The sequence below is a fragment of the Ixodes scapularis genome, unplaced genomic scaffold (genome assembly GCF_016920785.2).
Source record: "Ixodes scapularis isolate PalLabHiFi unplaced genomic scaffold, ASM1692078v2 PGA_scaffold1__304_contigs__length_218370807, whole genome shotgun sequence".
Lineage (NCBI taxonomy): Eukaryota > Metazoa > Arthropoda > Arachnida > Ixodida > Ixodidae > Ixodes > Ixodes scapularis.
Window position 1 is genome coordinate 70,188,548 of NW_024609846.1, and position 19,258 is coordinate 70,207,805.

Sequence of the window (19,258 nt, forward strand, 5' to 3'; positions counted from 1 at the left end):
TTTAGACAAGCCCGCGACGTATAGTTTGTATTAACTCATGCTCGTTGTATTTTTGTACTTGAGCCTTTCTGTTAGCGTTCCAATCGAGGTATGTGGACGAGCCAGTGCTGGGAATCTCGACGCTGCGAAGCTCGGGGATCTTGCCTATGTACGAACCAACAAGCTGTAGCAACCAATAAGTATGCATACATCGAGCTCGCGCTTTTACATTAGTGTTGTTGATCAGGAAGTTTGTTTGTTTCGTGCGTCCATAGACGAAAAATTACTTTTTGCAATTACTGTTTTTCTTAATACGCCTGAGTACGCGAGGTAAAACTCGGAGGCGCCATTGAAAAGCTCAATTTTAACACACTTCTAATCTCTTATCTGTACTGACCCGCAGCACTGCACGAAGTGAGGTCCCCACCCGCTTGCATTCCACTAATATTCAACATGGCGTATGCGCATAAAGTTATCCTGCAATCATATAGGCACATTCGCACATACAGACCATTTTTAGAAAGCAAAGGTCGAGCACTTGTGTGAAGAATGTCGCACCGTTCGCCGGAAGTGCGCCGGACGGGCAAGAACCCCTATGCGGTGCGACAAACGAACGAAATTATTCAAAGCGCGTTTGACAGTTGCTAATGGCCATAATATTTGTTATGTGTTTGCTTTCTTCCTGCCTGAGTATGTCGAGATAATTTCAGACACACCGTTCAGGCACAGATCTTGGGCGTCAGTAAAAGCTCGACCAAAAAGGCTTAGCGAGGACTAGGGGACGCTTGTTAGGGCCTCCGTCGTAGCTAGCCGATCTCAGCGTTTGCAAAAACTTAATCTTCTATGAGCATAAAATTTGAGTGGGAGATATATGATGATACGAGGAAGACATCATAGTAACTTTTGTGCAGTAGCGAGGTCGAATTTATTGCGTTTTTTTAAAAGTTCATGCGTCAACGCTGGGCTCAACTTTGATACTCCTGTGAGAATGCGGCTTGCTTTTTGCCCAATGAAGTAACAAGAAGCGGACGTTTGGCAAACAAAATAGGTGAAAGGCTCCAGGTGAACAAATTTCAGTTCTAGTTCACTGGTACTAGACGGGATTATTGAAATTGAACTCAAAGATGCACTCGTTGGGTGAGGTGACTAAGCCACGTCTTACTACGTTTGCATACTCACTCATAATATCCGGTGTTTCGGGTACCAAGAAAAGTGCCCCGGTCTTCGTTTTGTATCGCTCGAGAATGAGTGTATTGTACGTTTGTGAAAAGTCAGATATCGAAAACGCAAGCAGCGCGTTCGGTCGCGGCGTGATAGCATGAGATGAAGCTGCTCAATCGAAACCGAAACTGAGCGGCCAACTAGTTCCCAGAGTGCACTGCGTGGTATTTCGTCGCGATGGGGCGCGTCGGTTTTGGAAGAAGTCCATTGCGACATCAATCTTTGGGAAGGCAAGACTAAAAGAAATAGTCTCGTTTAATCCTCGCAATTTCACCGCGACAAAGAAGCTTCTGAATTAGTTGCGGCCTGTGTGAGTATACTTGGGACAGAGGACCAGTACGCCTCGGAAAAGTCATAAACATTACAACCCGCGATGTCGTTTTATGACCCCTTTAAACTTTACGGGGTGCAAAATAAAAGCAATGAAGGGTTGCGGTTAAAAAGTGTCAAATAAAATTGTCGAATGAACACACACCAACGGAGGAGGCAATTCCTCAGGAATACTTTCAGCCTTTCCACTCTGGTGAAGAAGGAAAACCAGTGAAGCTGTTCTATGCTGTAAATGAAGTGATGGCCGGCCGCAAGTCGGCAAGCCAGAGTGGAAAGGCTGGATAGGTTGCCGCCATCTATGCGCGACGGCGGCAACCAGACAACCGGCAAGCCGCTTGTCTGGTTGCCGCCGTCACTTATAGATGGCGGTAGCTGTCCAGAGTTTAGTGTCATAATTTCTTTGCTGACGGACACGACACTGGGGAAACTAGCCCTTAACAGCATAAAGAAGTGAGTGTGTGTGTGTGGGGGGGGGGGGGGGAAGGGGGGGGAGTTTTAAAAACATACTGTGTTGTAAAGGTTCTTTTTCCCTGCCTCTTTGGCGCAGACCAACAAGCGTGACTCCGGAAACTAGTTTGCTTGAAAAACGCTCTTACCAAAAGGCACGTTTTTGTCGTGCCAGACGCTCGCGCCGTTCCCAGTGAAAAGCGTCTGACCCGAAACTAAAGGGTCGTGGGATCGAATCCCGCCTAAAATTCTTAATTTTTTTCTTTAAGGCAAAATATTTACTTCCAAAAGTGAAATCGTTTGAGACGTACGGCGGCCTTTAATTCGCACTACATGTCATGTTTTAATCACTCTCATTCCACGCGTGATGTCACGTTTCACGTGAGCATCGTGGGTTGCTTGAAATTCTTGCGCGAGGGTATGTAGCTCTGACGTCATGAACCTATCGACCAATCAGGATTTTCCAGTCACGACACCGACATCGGCTTTTCTGCGACATGAGCTCCTTAACGCTATCGAGTTAAAATCATCAGTTAGCAATGGTGATGCTCATTTGCAAATTAAATTGACCGGCATCTTGTCAAGAACAAACCTCAACAGCCAGGCTATGCCAGCTTATTCTGCAGAAGAAAATGTTCACTTGGGCAAGCGCTATTTTGGGCCAGATTCGATCTGAGTGCGAAGGTGCGTATATATCAGAGTGAACAATTGGGATTACTTCTTGCTGCATGATTAGTCGCATGCATGCGGTGCTGAGTGTAAACAATGTTTAGTTAGAACAACAAGCGTTTGGATTGCCGCTCGGTGTTTCTATAAAAAATAGACTGAAAGGAATTATCCTAAAACTTTTGTGACATTCTGAAAATTTCATTGCTTTTAGCTCAGTTGTGTCGTCATCATATACATATATATTGTGAAGTGTATTTCTTTAACCTTATTTCATAATTAGCATGAGCACCAATGTGCTCATTTCATAATTTTATGTGATGTAATTAATTCCTTAGTTCAAGAACACAATCACGATTTCATTTTTTACACTGCGACACAAAGTTGTGACAATCACGGGTATCTTAGGCGACCTACCACACTTTGCGACAACATTTTATACCGTGTAAATAGATCAGCTTGAACTTTAGAATTTTACTTAAACACGAAGAAAGCAAGCACAATAAAATACAGTATAGTTCTAAATTTGAAGCTGATATATTTACAGGTATGTACCAACCAGCTCAACTCTTTGCTTTTGTACTTAAACGTTTTGATTCAGGTAAAATATATGTTACTGGTAAACAAAGGGATGTGGAGTCGCATGAACACGGCGTTATGTATGTTAATGTAGATTTTTCTACTCTTGCGTCGAAATTAAATAACTGAATTTAGTATTTTTAATACCTAAAAACAAAAGTGAATTGCACGACGATCGAAGAAACTATATAGTTAATCGTTTCACGGCGTAAATAGTGTATATTGCCAGAACAACGCGAAAAATGTATTCTGAATTTAGCGGTTCAAACCGGTTCAAACCGGTTCGAACCGGTTCGAACCGGTTTGAACCGTTATTTTTTGCTCCCCGGAACTGAACCGGAACCAAACCGAAAGCCGTGAACCCGAACCGGAACCGAACCGATAAAAGTTTCGGTTCGACACTCTGGTTAAAACAGCGCAAAAAAACGACGGACAGGGTAAAGGAGTACACAGACACAGCGCTGTTTGTGTCCTTCTTCACCCTGTCTGTCGTTTTTGGCGCTGTTTTAACCTTTTAAGTTTGTCATACCAACTCGCCCAGGCTTCAGCTTTAGTGATTATTCATTGCATGTTTTATGAAAAAATGACACCTAACGTTTTGTGCTGTTAGACAATTTAATTTGGTTGGTGCCAATCTTTAGAGCATAAGTACTAATAACCTGCTTATTCACAGGTCTAAACAGAATTTCCTCAGACTTTACTGTGTGTATGTTAAGACTATCTATTGCTGATCGCGAAAGAAACTTTTTCAGAACTAAGTTTCCCATTGGTATACGTTCGTCCATATTCGATGCAGATAGACGTATACTCGTGTCGTCTGCATACATTATAAAACGTGCTTCGTTCGGGATATTGACTAGATCATTTATATACACATTGAAAAGTAGAGGGCCGAGTATGCTGCCTTGGGGCACACCAGACATCAAGATTCGCCAAGAGGTAACATAATCATTCACTAGGACGCATTGCTTACGATGTTCTAAATATGAATGAATAAGTATCAAAGGCGTGCCACGTATGCCATAACTCGAAAGTTTATCAACGAGCGTTGAATGGTTAAGCCAATCAAACGCTTCACTAAGTTCAATAAATACTCCCAGTGTCAGTCGTTTGCATTCTATATTGTTTAATACTATTTCTTTCAGCAATATCAAAGCGCTTTCCGTGGATTTTTCCCTGCGAAATCAGAACTGAGGGTCAGTTAGCACTGATTTCTGGGTAAAAAAATTGTATAAACGATATAATATAATTTTTTTCCCGCCCTTTGGAAAACATTGAAAGAACCGAGTTTGCTCTGGGATTTGTAGCTAAATTTTTGTCTTCACCTGCAAAACTAAAACTTTCGCATGTTTCATGTTATTCGGAAATTGGCCACTCGATAATGCTAACTTAAATATATACACGAAGAGTGGGGCCACCACATCGGTTACGAATTTACCGGGCTTTATTTGTATATCGTCTATGTCATGGTTTTTACTGTTATTTAATCCCATAACCACACGAATCACTTCCAATTCGTCTGTCGATTGTAAAAAAATTGTGTCTGCTACACGGTGCGAGGTAAACGAGGAAGCATGCCCATTCTGCGCGCTAGAAGCTAAGTTATTAAAATGCATGTTAAAGAGCTCGGATAGTTGTATTCCAGACACGGTTTCACCAGAAAGTGATAGTTCATCTATTGAATTCTTCTGCTTGTTGCGTTTGAGCACTTTGTTTATGGACTGTCAAACAATCGCAGGACGCTTCTTGTGAGCGTCATAAAAGAGACGTTTGTGGTATTCTATTTTTGATATTTTAGTGGAGATGTGAGTTGATTGCAATGCTTCTTTAAAACTGCATGGTCACCGTCGTCTTTCGAACAGAGGTACGCCTGATATAAGTGATTTGTTTTTCTTGTAATTGTTAAAATAGGTGGGGAGACCCATGGTTTTCTTATTCGTCTTTTAGCAGTGACCGTCTTAAATGGAAACGATGCGATGTATATCGCCTTAAGAATATGTATGAAATCATCATACGTTTCGTTCATGCATTGCTTTGAGAAGACAGAATTCCAGTCTGTTTGCATGACTGTGCTTCGATAGGACCGCAGTTGGCAGTTGGTTATCGTTTGGAAACTTAAGGGTCTATCGACGTTCCCCGATAAGTCACGGGTTTGAAAACAAAACAAAAATATACGTAAATGATCGCTTATGTCACTACTAATAGTACCTTCCTTGCGAACTATAGTACTGATATTGGTAATAAAAACGTCGATACAACATGTTGTAGAATGAGTATTTCGGGTTGTGGTCACAATCACATTGCAAAAACCACTACTACTGAGTGTACAACTCAGTCGTGACGAGAGAAGTGTTTTCTGAACAATTTACCTTTAAGTCGCCACCCAGAACAAGTGAGCACTTATTCAAGGATATGAAATCCAGATAGCTCTAAAAAAAAAGACAAAAATTTGTTAAAGTTACCAGCTGGCGGTCGATACATAACAGAAAGGAGCTGACGTCCGTGTTTCGCAGTTACGATTTCATAGTCGTCTGTAATTTCGGTAAAGGCATCGAGTATTTCGCATCTAATATCCTGTCTAACATAAGTACAAACACCTCCCCCTCGTTTTCCGCTTCGATTAAAAAAGAAGTGATTGTAACCCGGCACGGATAAGAGCATCGTCATTTGTTACATACCAGGTTTCGGAAAGCATCACCATTTGAAACGAAACATAGGGTTCATGTGAAAGAGTAATGAAATTATAACCTTTATCTATAATTTATGTGCAAGATCGTGGTCCAGTCTTTGATTCCTGCATATCGCTTTAGTTGAACAGGCAATAGAAGTTTATGGTATTGAGCCATGGGGCTAGAGGTTGAAAATGCAAAGAACAATCAGGCATTACGTCGCAGTAGCACGGGCCTCAACGTTGCTTTCTGCAATATCGAAGTTGCGCTACACGGGAAGTGGTCCAAAATATTGCCTGAAGATGCGGCCTTCTGGCCAGACAGACACGCTATTGATCGCATCAAATACTTCTTTGTCACCGAGAATGTAAAAAGACGCATAGTAAGGAAGTTTGGTTTTCAATTTCGTGCATACAAAAGTTTTACCTTGCAAAAATAGCAGCGAACAAAGCCTCAACGTCTTCCATACTTCTTTCCGGGGACGGTCTTGGCATAAACAGGGCACTTTTTCGCGAAGCACATTGAATCACGGCTATCTTTTGATGTTTTTGAAGTTCCGACAGAGGGCTTTACGGGCTTATGGCGGGCGACAAAAGGGAAGCCGTCACCATCTGTGGTGCCTCGCGGAATGGAGTCTCGTTCGGCTGTAGACGCTGCGGGTGGAAGTGGCCTAGTTCGTCCGATGGTATTTATCGATGTGTCAGCTGGCAGCTCCTTTCAAGGTTTCGGTAGGCTCTGCTGTCGGGACCACAAGGCGGGAAACTCTTCAGTGGCAGAGGCGTGGGACAACGGATGAGAACAGTCAGTTCTGTCTGAAATATTCTTGGAGCGTTGGCTCACCAACAAAGAAATGGTGTCCTTGAGGCGACGAACCTCTTGAAGTAGCGAGACGTTTTCAGCCTTTAGTCGTGCGAAGTTGTCGACCAGCTCTTCCGGTACCGTTTGAATGTCTTTCTTTGATGTGGATGAGCCTGAAGCACAGACAACGTCATCGGTGTCCGTTGCCGCGTCCACCGTAGATTCCGTAGTAGAAAATCTATGTGTGGGAACTTCGTCGTCGTCGTTGTTTTTTTCGTTTGACGCTTTTCGCACATTTGTACTGGCTCAATTCATCTTGAATGAGTAGGTTGTACTCATCATTGACGATATTCACGCACTTGCAGTGAAAGCGAGCTAAACACACACAGCAAACAATCTGTTGCTGCTTGTAGCGAAATTCCGCGGAGCAGCTGACACACGTGTCCTTCTGCTTCGCCATTCGCGCAGCGAATCCTGATAGGCAATGTCTTGCAGATGTCGCCGTCAAGTTATTTAAGCCTTCATGTCTAGCGTGTCCATGTAGCTCATTCTTCATCAGAAATGTATAAAAAGAACGCTGTTGTAGGTACGTCAGGAACCCCAAGATAAATGTGGCTTCAACAGCGTGTAGCTGAGAAAAGAATTTTTTTTCTTGCAAAACAAGCTTGGTGTTGCCGAAAACTTAATTTCACTTTTAATATATAGATCGACACGCTGTTTACCTACAACCCCGTATTTGCCAACACCAGGTGTGGGCACTGCGCATGCCCAGAAACCAATATCGCGTGAAGTGAAGCCTCTGCGCATGCGCAGTGCCGTCGACAGGGCCACCGCAACTGCGTGACGTCAGCGCCGCGTGTTGGTCTATAGAGCTAGCCGTCCGGACTAGATGACCAACTTTTAGACCTAGCCGTTATCTTATAAAAACAATTATGTGATTTGTTTTAAAATTCGAATTGGCAAAACGGGCTGCGTTTTCAACAGCTGACTGACACCATGATTCTCCGTGTATTCGTGTCTTTAGTCTGCCGCCATTTTTCCTCAACTAAGTGCTCTAAAAGTTACTTATATATTTTAATTCAGATAACGACATGTTCTGAGAACTTGGCATCTGGTCTGGACCACTAGCAAAACATTTGGTCGTTTACTGGGGGCTCGGCGATAATTAGATTCTTCTTGCGATAAAAAAACGAAAACCATGCAAATTGTTTTTGAGGGCAACCATACTTTTTAGACGTTGAGGTCGTAATTATTTGATGTGACTTCCAGCTGCCATTTCATCTTCCAGCTAGGGATCATTAGTAAGAGTACCATAGCGTTAGACCATCCCAAAAGCCTGAAAACACCTGCAAAGCAAAAGTCACACAAAAGCTAAAAAAATGCTAAAAGACAAAAAAAAGTATAAATGCCAATTAATGTATATTTTAAAATGAAACCATCACATTCGCATACATGTCTGGAAACTTAAAAAAAATATGAAGCAAATATTTAATACAATATATACTCTCTTACTCTCTCTATCTCTCGTTATATATATATATATATATATATATATATATTTAGATCGATGAAAGAAATATAGTGCAGGGTGCCGAAGAGTTTAAGGGAATGAAGTGGCATTTCGAAACATTGGTGGTGTTTTAAAGCATTTAGTGCGTCGAAGTTTCGGCCAGAGACAGACCTTCTTCAAGACTGGTTTCCCAAATTGGTTACGTAGTCGTTTTAGGTTCAAACACATGGGTCACGTCAAGTGTCACATGACGTGTGACACTGCCTAAGTTTACAATAATGCTAGTCGACAAAAATCAATTGCGCTCCGTCAACGCTAAAGACGAATCTCCTTACCTAAAAAAAAAGTGCCAACCCTTAACAAAGTAAACGCTCGGCCGACGTAACAAAAAAATCTCCCTGGTAAAAAAAAAAAAATAAAATGAAGTATTTACCAATGTATAACCCAGTCCCAGAATATTTAGAAAGGAGCAACAGGTGGCAAACACCTGTCGAAGATAGTGACCCGTTGACTCGTCGACACCAAGCCCTCGACTGGTAACACGGAAAGGTACAAAAAAAAAGACAGGGGTTGAACTGATAGGATTGAATTATCTACGGTCAGGCAATTACAGGAGTGGGCCAAACCTCGGCCAACTGGCATAGACTATCTCCCTCTATAAAAGAAAACAAAACAAAAAGAAAAAAAGCCTTTACACAGTTATAAATGTAAATAAAGAAAAAAACAGTTTTGCCACGCAATCCAGAGCTTGGGAAAACTTTTTTTTTTTACATTTTGCGATATTTCCTTTTTTTTACCATTACTACTGAAAAAAATGTTTTGGACGAAACGTTATTAAACTAAATGGTATGGGACTCCCTTATTGACACCTGTAAACTCAGTGTAGTCCCTTTCCACAAAATGCAAGGAGCATATGGATCGGGTACCTCCTCGGCGCCGAGAGGAGTAGAATGGGCTGCAAAGGGCTTCCCACCCCCCTCCTGCAACGCCTAAGACGAAAGCGGCGGGCGACCGCGCGCTCTCGTGAAGCGGCCGCTAATGGCCATCTAGGAGCCATTTTGCTCAGCCAATTGAATAATGGGAATTTCTTTCGCGTTTTCTTTTTTTGCGGTTACAGAAGCCACCGGCTCTCTTCTATGGGATAATTAATGCTTTCGCATTAAAACGCCGTGCAGTTCCACTTTACATGCTAGGAAATATTCACAAAGAAGGAAACCCATGCCGTCTTATTATATCTGGATCAGGAACCCTCACCAAACCAATATCGAGCTACATTGATAACTTCATTAGCAGCATACCGTCCAGCTTCCCGTCGTGCATCCAGGACGCAGCTCTTTGTGTCCTGGATGATTATGAATATTAATTTGAGAGAAATTTCTAAAATTAATCTTCATAAACATACTTTCCTTGTCGTTATTATATCCGAAAATCCTTCACAACTGTGACGCCACAACGAGTCGCCGTTCTGACGACACCTAAGCCCCTGCACAACAAGCAGAAGACTTGCTCTCCGCATAAATCACGCCCTGCTTTAAAAAAACGAAAAAAAAAAAAAAAAGAAAACATGTCAGTGACAATTATAATACGTTTAACTCTCTAGTATTCGCACCAGAGGACGTGGCGAAATTTCAATGCATTGGAGGCGGTAAATGGTGGTATGACGTACAAGATATATACCTTCATTATTGGCTGCCTTTTGCATTCTAATATGAGAGCAGGTTTGCACCAACCCTCAAGAAGAATTTGCTGAGTTTCTGTTTTTCTGAAATTAAAAAGTCATCTGCCTTGTCTACATGCAGAGATACAGATATCAAATTGTAGGAACAACAGAAAGAACAAAAAAAATATTAGAAAAATAAATATCATTGTTGTTTTGGTTGGTGGATAGTGTAATGTGTGTTAAAAAAGAACAATGCAAAATAAACCAGAAACGGAGTTCCTTGAAGCGTCAAGTATTCTTAAACATTGTCGGCTGCAGTAACGTAGATAGGACTAATATAAACGAAAATTTATATAAAACGCTGCTCTCAAAAGACTGTAAATTTCGAACATAAAAAAGAAGGATTTTATTGTTGACATTTTTCTTGGCGTGTGTTTATTTTGAAAGTAGTTGGTATAATAAAGGAGGCTTCTGTTAATCGTCAGAATGGTGCTGTGAGTCATGGGAGAAAACGGGAACACAAAACATCCCTACAGTGCCAAAATATTCTGGAATAATAACGGAAAAACATCTGAAAGACAAGTAAGTGCATTTAGAATTATTTTAAATAAGTTGCACAACAGATGGGGGGTGAGTTGGGGTGTAAAAAAAATTATGTGGATAAAAAAGCCAGCCAAAAGCCAAAACGACTAGGCCCTTGAGGCACACGCGAAAATACACTCTATTAGCGATGAAAAAAAAAACAAAAAAACTATGTAGACGATTTTATGCAAGACACATTGTGTCGGAGATCCTTCTTCTGTTAAGCCAAGTGTTTCAGACGATCAGCCTTTACGGGGTCTCATTTTCTAGACTTTACATATTCGAAAAGAAAAAGCCGTGAAAGCTATGCGAATACAGTTTGTGCAGGTGACTTATGCGGCCAAGGGGACCTACAATAGGGGGGTTTATCGTTACGATAATTCAGGTAATTAACTAAAAAATGTAAAATACCCTTTGAGTTCGGGAAGATATGCATATATTGTTACAAACCGAAACTTGATGAGCGTCATTAAAATAACAAAGACGTAGAAAGCTTGGTGGGTCACTGAAGTTACCGCTCATGCAGCAGGTGCAAACATGGCGGTGAGGTGACGTGACCACGCGGTTTTTTTCGTATCTTATCCGCATTACCTCACTATATGCTTTATGTCTGTTGCTGGAGTAATGCGTTTAGCGCGCTATTCCGCTTCCATCGTGATCAGTTTTTCTAAAAAATGCTGATTTCATAATTCTAAATGTTGCTGAGCAAGTTTCTAATACTAATTTCATGTTTATTTTCACTAATTAAAAAGCGAATTAACGAAGGTTAATTAATTATTATGCTTAGCCTGACTATTTGTACCCTATATAATGTGCCCCTGGCCGTATATCCCACCTGGAAAAACCGCCTTACTGTTGCTTTAGCGACTTGATTGATTGATTGATTGGGGTTTAGTGGAGCAGCACCATCCAAGGTCTAGCGACTTCTTTACTACAAATTTGCTACGCATGCAAAACCCCATAAAAAAAGACGGTCGAAAAAATTACCAGACTAAGTTAAGGAAACTTTATTACAGGTACATGGCTGTTTCACCGCTTTCAATTCACATATCCCAGAGTTCTGGACTCAACGTAAATCCTATACACTGTTAAAAAAAAAAAAACTCCTGTGTGTTTCCTTTCTTTCACAACACTCCGAGAACCAATCACCGTAACTTACGGAGGCAGCTCAGCGAACGACGATGCCGAGTCATAGGTTTAGACCAAAAAACGCAGCCTGAGTTGTGACATTATGCAATGCGAAACGGAACGTTTTGCATTGCTTTATGTCACAACAAAGACTGAGTTTTCTGGTCTTAACTTATGCTCCTGCATCGCCATTCGCTGAGCTGCCTCCTTAAGTTGCAGTGATCGGCTCTCCAAGTGCTGTGCGGGGAAGTAGACGCACAGGATTTTTTACAGTGTATCCGGAAGCTCTTAACGTCCAGAAAACACTTTGTGGTAGGTCAACCGAACTATTTTGACATTAGTGTGTAAAGTCAAAGCGCATAAAATAAACCCCACTAAGACTTTCTGCCTTGCCGCGTGCTGGCAGTCTTTAACTTACCCAACTGATGTCCTACTCCTACGTATATATGTAGTGAATAAAAAAAACAAATCCATGCCGCTAATCCCAGCATAATTGAAAACAAGGCCGACAAAATGTTATTCAGGGAAAATAGACAAGGCCGGTGATGTGGAAAATCATGTTTATTGAACGTGTTCCATAAATTGTTTTCTTCAACAAATGCTAGTTTTTATGGTACGGAGTACTGCGGGTGCCCAAGACGAATCCTCCTCCTGAAAAATAAAAAAAGAACGACATATGTTATCAATTATTTAATGGTTTTGTTTAAAGTCACTCAGTTTAGAAGGCGCTGGGTCGGGAGAGTCATGATAATCTTATAATCGCTCCACAACAAATGAGATTGCGGCATGAGCCAATACTAACGCCGAACAACCAATCAGGGAGCAAGAAGCGTGAAAATAATATGCCACACCCTGCGTTCCTTTAATTCTCAATTACTATATTTATTCAACATATTAAATATTGCTTTTTCGTTGTACCGTATTCGTGGCTAATTCCGGTAGTTCTGGTAATTTCGTCACAAAAGAGTATTTGATATTTTGTGCGGATGCTTACATTTCTAGTAGAATCCTCCGTATCTATGACCGATAAGGCCGTGACCATAGCCGAGTCCGTAGCCCAGACCATAGCCATGTCCGACGCTGTGTCCGTAGCCGTAGCTGAAGTACGGGGTGTGGTGGGCGACGCTGGAGTGCGCAAGTGGAGCAGCGGCGTAGCCGCCGTAGCCGAGGTAGCCGGCAAAGGCGCAGGTGGCCAGAGCCAGGATCAAGATGGTGCGAAACTGCAAGGAGTTTGATGCGAATTATACGAGAACACGGTAAACCTTGAACCCAATGCATGTCCGAAACTGGTCGCATGTCGCTCTTATCAAAAGAAGTGTTCTGTCTCGCTTATATAGACCCCGTCAACATGTACACTCCTCCATATAGACACAAATTTCCGGGAGAACTAAGTAACTACCATCATTTTTGACAATTCATCATAAATAAATCTCATTGTGGCACATTTCAAGGGAGCCGAGGTATGACTGTGTAAGCACTGTGAGAGCTTCCATTATGGCAACTTATGTATGCATATATTACCGTTTCTCATTCGGATCTATGGAGGCGTATTTTGCACGAGGCTCTAGAAGCAAATATATTTTATGAACTTGAAGAGCCAAAAAATAAATACATTATTTTCTTTTAAAATTTATTTTACCTTTTTTCTAGTTTTAGGCGTGATATAGTCGTGAACTACTTCTGAATTAAATAAATTTAATGGGAAATATCGGCAGGTATGGTGATAGTTAAATGATGGGAATGCATTAAAAAAGACAAGAGGTCCTACCATGTTTAAAGTTGGAATTAGTCGATGGTACCGAACTGATGAAGAGCTTCAGGTTCCCGGTCTTTATATACAGACAGCGTTTCGGCCATCAAGTTTATTATCCAATGAGAGAACACTTCATGCATTTCTGTTCTATTTGAATTTCGGACCGCCCATCCATATGAAAAATGTTTTGCGTTCACCTAGGAAGACGTGAGCTTACAAAGGCCTTCGATTTGCAAACATACTTCGTTAAAACAAAAAAAAGCAGCCCTGCAAGAATGCACTTGTTGACGTTCTTCCGATACACTGTACCGTATACTGCAACCGCCCTTTCCGTTTGATGAATTCAAGATGAAAGATAAGGGGACACTAAAGCCTGCGTTCTGCGAAACCGCATTCTCAGTTCCTTGTATATTTACTTTGTAGCTCCTCGTGGACTGACAGCGTAGATCACAGCCGGTGTTTTGAAGTTGATAATTTATTTTCGTCACGTCTTCGTACTCCCCTTGTTTATTTGAAAATAGTAAGCTGCGTTACGTGTTTTAATCCTTCTTTATTTTCTGACCGCGCAATTTTGTTGTTTTTTTTAGTATAGTTGTGAAGATTAGAATAGGTACAAGTTTGCAAGGGAGAAAAATTAGTGCTAAAAATAATCAATGCTAATACTGAGAGGCCCTAAATCGGCCCAGCACAATCCTCAAAAGTTTTACTAATCTTCAGTGCTTAATCTTACTAGCGTGAAAGAACTGCTTTGCACATTTTAAACAACCTGCTATCGTCTTTATAAAAATGTATTAAAAAATTAGCCTCTTAGACACAAAAAAATTTATACATTATACAGTACACATGCAAGATATGCATATGAAAGAAGTACTTTTTCGTTATTTCAACTAAAATATTGTGGGAAGCATCAAATAGTAATATTTTACGAACTAGATCTTCATCCAGGAAACGATGTTATTTTAGAAATATATTGGCATACGCGATAAAGCAAAACAAGGTGTGTCAGATGCTCTTTAGTGATAATTGTCCATACCTTTGGTGTGTAACTCGTCTTTTCAATTCCGAAATTAAGTCCAAGCTTTCCCGTGAGTTCCCGATTTACAGTGCCGTATTTTGCACAGTTGAGAAATATCAGCAAATGCTGCTGACAACCTTCAACTAATCATAATTAAAATAAGAGCACCGACTTGACATAACAGAAAAACAATTTCATTAATGAAATTGTTTTTCTGTTATGTCAAGTCGGTGCTCTTATTTTAATTATGACGTCTCCCGGCTGTTGGAGTTTTTTTTTGCATTTAACTAATCTTACAAGTCCTGTCTCCAACGCCCTGAAAATTCCGTTTCACGGTACAGTTAAAGGCGGCTGTGCTGGATTTGCTTTTGCCAGGCTCACATAGCTTGGGTCGAGGAAATAAATAAACCTTGTTTCAAATCTCTCCCGAAGGCTAAAGTTCCTTAGGCCAAGGTGTGTTCAGCACTGTCGCCTACCGTATTCAGGTAAGTGGGTTCGCATATTCTTAGAGGTTATACACTTTTTTCCTTCTATCAAACATTCAAACGGCCATTGCTCTAAGTAACATAATTAGGTAATATTTATTTTCCGCAATATCGTGCTGAGGGCACCAGACAAAAAACTTCTATGGGTAGCTTGTCCGGGTCTGGTGCCCCTGCAGTTAAAGGGCATGGTAAAAACCGCTACTATACACTACACTTTTTATAAATAAAACAAACGCGTACACTTACAGGGCATGATAAAAAGAACTACTCTACACTACACTGTCTAAATAAAACAAACGCATACATCATTTTTTGTTAAACAGTGAATATCATTTTGGTCTATAATGAACTTGTTAAGTAATGTAGGCAGGTTATGTGCAATAGATTGCAGTGCATAATTTGCGGTTGACGATGATAGAAGATTCACGTTTTGTCAGGTGAGATACATTAGACAAAAAGAAATGAACTCATTGGTTCAAAATAAATAAGAACATAGCAATCGGTACTCGTATACACTTGCATCTGTAGTTGAATTCAAGAAATAATCAATAAATCAATTAATCAATGTTTATTTTTCCTTGCGCTAACGAACAGCTCGAAAGCCTACTGGTTTATGCACACACATTTAAAATACACAGAAAATAAAGAGTTGTGAAAACAAAATGCAAGCACACAAACATGTATATATACCAAATAAAAACAGATGCATCAAAACCATCGTTCTCCAAAAGGCAGGTTTGTACTTAAAATATCGTCGTCAGCAAATTGCGTGTTTAAAACATGTTAATACGCGAAAACGGTGATGCGTTTCGAATGGAGGTCTGGGTAAAATACTTTTCGATATCGAGAATTTGTTGTAAGTGGAAGGCGAAAGTGAATACAGGTGAGGAGAGTAGGGCTGTCTATTGCATTATGATTTAGCCTATGTAAAAACTAAACATCCCGAATAGACCTTCTTTTACATAAGTTGCCCCATGTGAATTTGGATAAAATCGAATAATATTCATAAAAACACTTCCAAAATATCTGTCGTAAATGATGCGCACAAATCGCTTTTGTACCTGTTCTATACTTTCCCCTGCATATAGATATGCAGTTCCACACTACAGATGCAAAGTCTAGTTTCGAACGAACATTGGTAATATATGATCCAAAAAGACAGTGATCAGTGATAAATGATCTAGTCAATAATCGTTCCGTGTGAGTGTCGTAATTCATGTTTGCAATAAAAGGCCGCATTTTTTTTTGTAGGGTCGTAAGTTGTTAATATTAGATTAAATGTGTGTGCCCCAAATCCAATGGCAACAGTTAATTTGTGAGCTAACCCGAGCATGATGATTGTGCATTTTAATATTAAATGAAAACAAGGAGTGACAGTGACATACTATTCAAACAACTATTGACTGTTTCTTAACCAAGAATCGATGTGATTATCCCACTGAATATGTTCTGCAAAAAATGACACGTGACGTTTTGTGCTGTTTAATTATTTCAATCTGGTCGGTGACAATCTCTAGAGCATAATTACCAATAACTTGCTTATTCAGAGGTCGAAACAAAATTGCTTTAGACTTTACAGTGTTTATTTTAAGACACGACCGCGAAAGAAACTTTTCCAGAACTATGTTTCCCATGGGTATAAGTTCGTCCATATTTGATGCAGATAGACATATACTCGTGTCGTCTGCATACATTATAAAACGTGCTCGGTTGCAAATATTGCCTAGATCATTTATACAGATTGAACAGCAAATGGCCGAGTATCCTGCCTTGGGGCACACCAAACTTCAAGATTTGCAAAGAGGAAACATGATCATTCACTGAGACGCATTGCTTACGATGTTCTAAATATGAATGAGTAAAGAACAAAGGCGTGCCACGTATGCTATAACACGAAAGTTTATCAAGGCGTGTTGAATGGTTAAGAAAATCAAACGCTTTACTAAGATCAAAAAATATTCCCATGTCAGCCGTTTGCATTCTGTATTATGTAATATTATTTCTTTCTGCGATATCAAAGCGCTTTCCGTGGATTTTCCCTTACGAAATCCGAACTCGGAGTCAATTAGCACTGATTTCTGGGTAACAAATTCGTCTGAACGATATAATATAATGTTTTCCAGCCCTTTGGAAAATATTAAAAGAACCCATATTGGTCTGTAATTTGTAGCAAAATTTTTGTCTCCCCTTTTATAGAAAACTGAAACTTTCGCAAGTTTCATGTTATTCGGAAAGTGACTACACGACATTACTAGGTTAAATATATATGCCATGAGTGGGGCCACGACATCGATTACGAATTTTACGGGCTTAATTTGTATATCGTCTATGTCTTGGATTTTACTGTTATTCAATCCCATAAATACACGGATCACTTCCAATTCGTCTGTCGGGTGTAAAAAAGTTGTGTCTGCTAGACGGTGCGACATATACGAGGAAACATGCTCATTGTGCGCGCTAGAAGGCAAGTTACTAAGAGCAGAGATAGTTGTATTCCGGACACGGTTTCACCAGAAAGTGAAAGTTCATCTATTGAATTATTCTGAGTGCTGCGTTGAAGCACTTCGTTTATCGACTGCAAAACAATCGCAGTCTGTTTGCATGACTGTGCTTCGAAAGACCCGCAGTTGGCGGTCGGTTATCGTTTGGAAAGTTAAGGGTCTATCGACGCTCCGCGATAAATCACGGGTTTGAAAAAAAGAAATTGGTAAATGATCGCTTATGTCACTACTAATAGTGCCTGCACTGCGAACTATAGTACTTATAATGGTAATAAAAACCTCGATACAACTTTCCGTAGAATAGGTAATTCGGGTGGGGGACACATTGTAAAAAACACTAATTCTGAGTGTACTACTCAGTCGTGACGAGAGAGAAGAGTTTTCTGAACTATTTACATATAAGTCGCCACCCAGTAGAAGTGAGTAGTTATTCCCCCAAGGATATGAAATCAAGATACCTCTCAAGAAAAGACAATAAAATATTAAAGTTACCAGCTGGCGGTCGCTACATTTCAGAAAGCAGCTGACGTCCGTGTTTCGCGGTTACGATTTCATAGTCGTCTGTAATTTCGGTAAAGGCATAGGGTATTTCGCATCTAATATCCTGTGAAACATAAAAACAAACACCCCCCGCCCCCTCGTTTTCCACTTTGATTCAAAAAGAAGTGATTGTAAACCGGTACGATAAAAACATCGTCATCTGTTACGTACCATGTCTTGGAAAGCATCACCATTTGAAACGAAACAAGCGGAGAACACTGTGAATGTGGCTGTAATCACGCTCGGTGTTAAAATGTTCCGAGCATACACGAATGACCGTAGACCCGGGGTTTCTGAAACCGATGAGCCTGCACCAAGTTTTTCGACGTGGTTCATCGAGTGGCAAGCGACGGAACTGCAACTGTTTCTTTTTAATCACCGGACTGCAGAAACTGTAATTCGGGAACTTCTGTAAACTGCAGCCTTTCGGCATAGCCAACGAGCGATCGATCACGAACAATGTAAACACTACTCGAACCGTTAGAAAACGAGTCTGCCGCGAAAACGCGACCAGGAGCAAGCCCTTTCAGCAGACGACCCCCGTCGGTTGACTGCGCAAGCGCAGTGGGGTCTTTCCCTTGCTTCGTTTACCACACAATAGATTGCGCTTGGCTCTCAGCATTATCAAATTTGGTAATTTTTGTCACATCTCTAATTATGCTGCAATTTGAGGATGTGAATATTATTTAACAGAGCTTTTAGGACACATCCAACGGCTATTTATTGTTGATCATCGCGGTGCTGGTGAAGTAGACTCTTACCCAATAGGCGACGTGGATTCGGCTGACGTGCTGCGGTTCGCCGGATGCATCGCAGTGAAAAGGCAGAGATCTTTTGGAGGAAAGAAGGCGCAAAATACTCCCGTTTTCTTTTAAAAGTTATATAGCGAAGAAATTTTTTTTGGCTCCCTATTTTTGTGGTTTTGTGTTTCTTTTCACACTTTTTACGACGATCAGTGGATAAAATTCGATTTTAGAAGCGTTTCATGGTCCTTTTAAGGTAAATGTAAATGTATTCATTGTAATTTAGCTTACGTGCCGCACTGTGAAACGTAGTTTATGATTGGACCCGATCCTGGCCACCGCGGTTGTGGGTCCGAACAATTGTTGTATAATTGAATGAATGATTTTAAAATAAAATAATCTCAATCTGAAGCTGTTGGACATTGCGAAACAGTTTCAACCGCACTCAAGCAAGCCGAACGTAACTTACACCGCTATGACTATTTACCACAGTATGAAACCGTGACTTTAAAACTGTTTGAAGATAAGAAACGGAGAATGCTCATGGATGTAAGGGAAAAAGAGCTGACTGGAAACAATGTTGGACTTCCACTGATGAGTGTGTACGAACGGAACCTTCAGAGCTACACCGCCGAATCTGGTAACGCAGCTA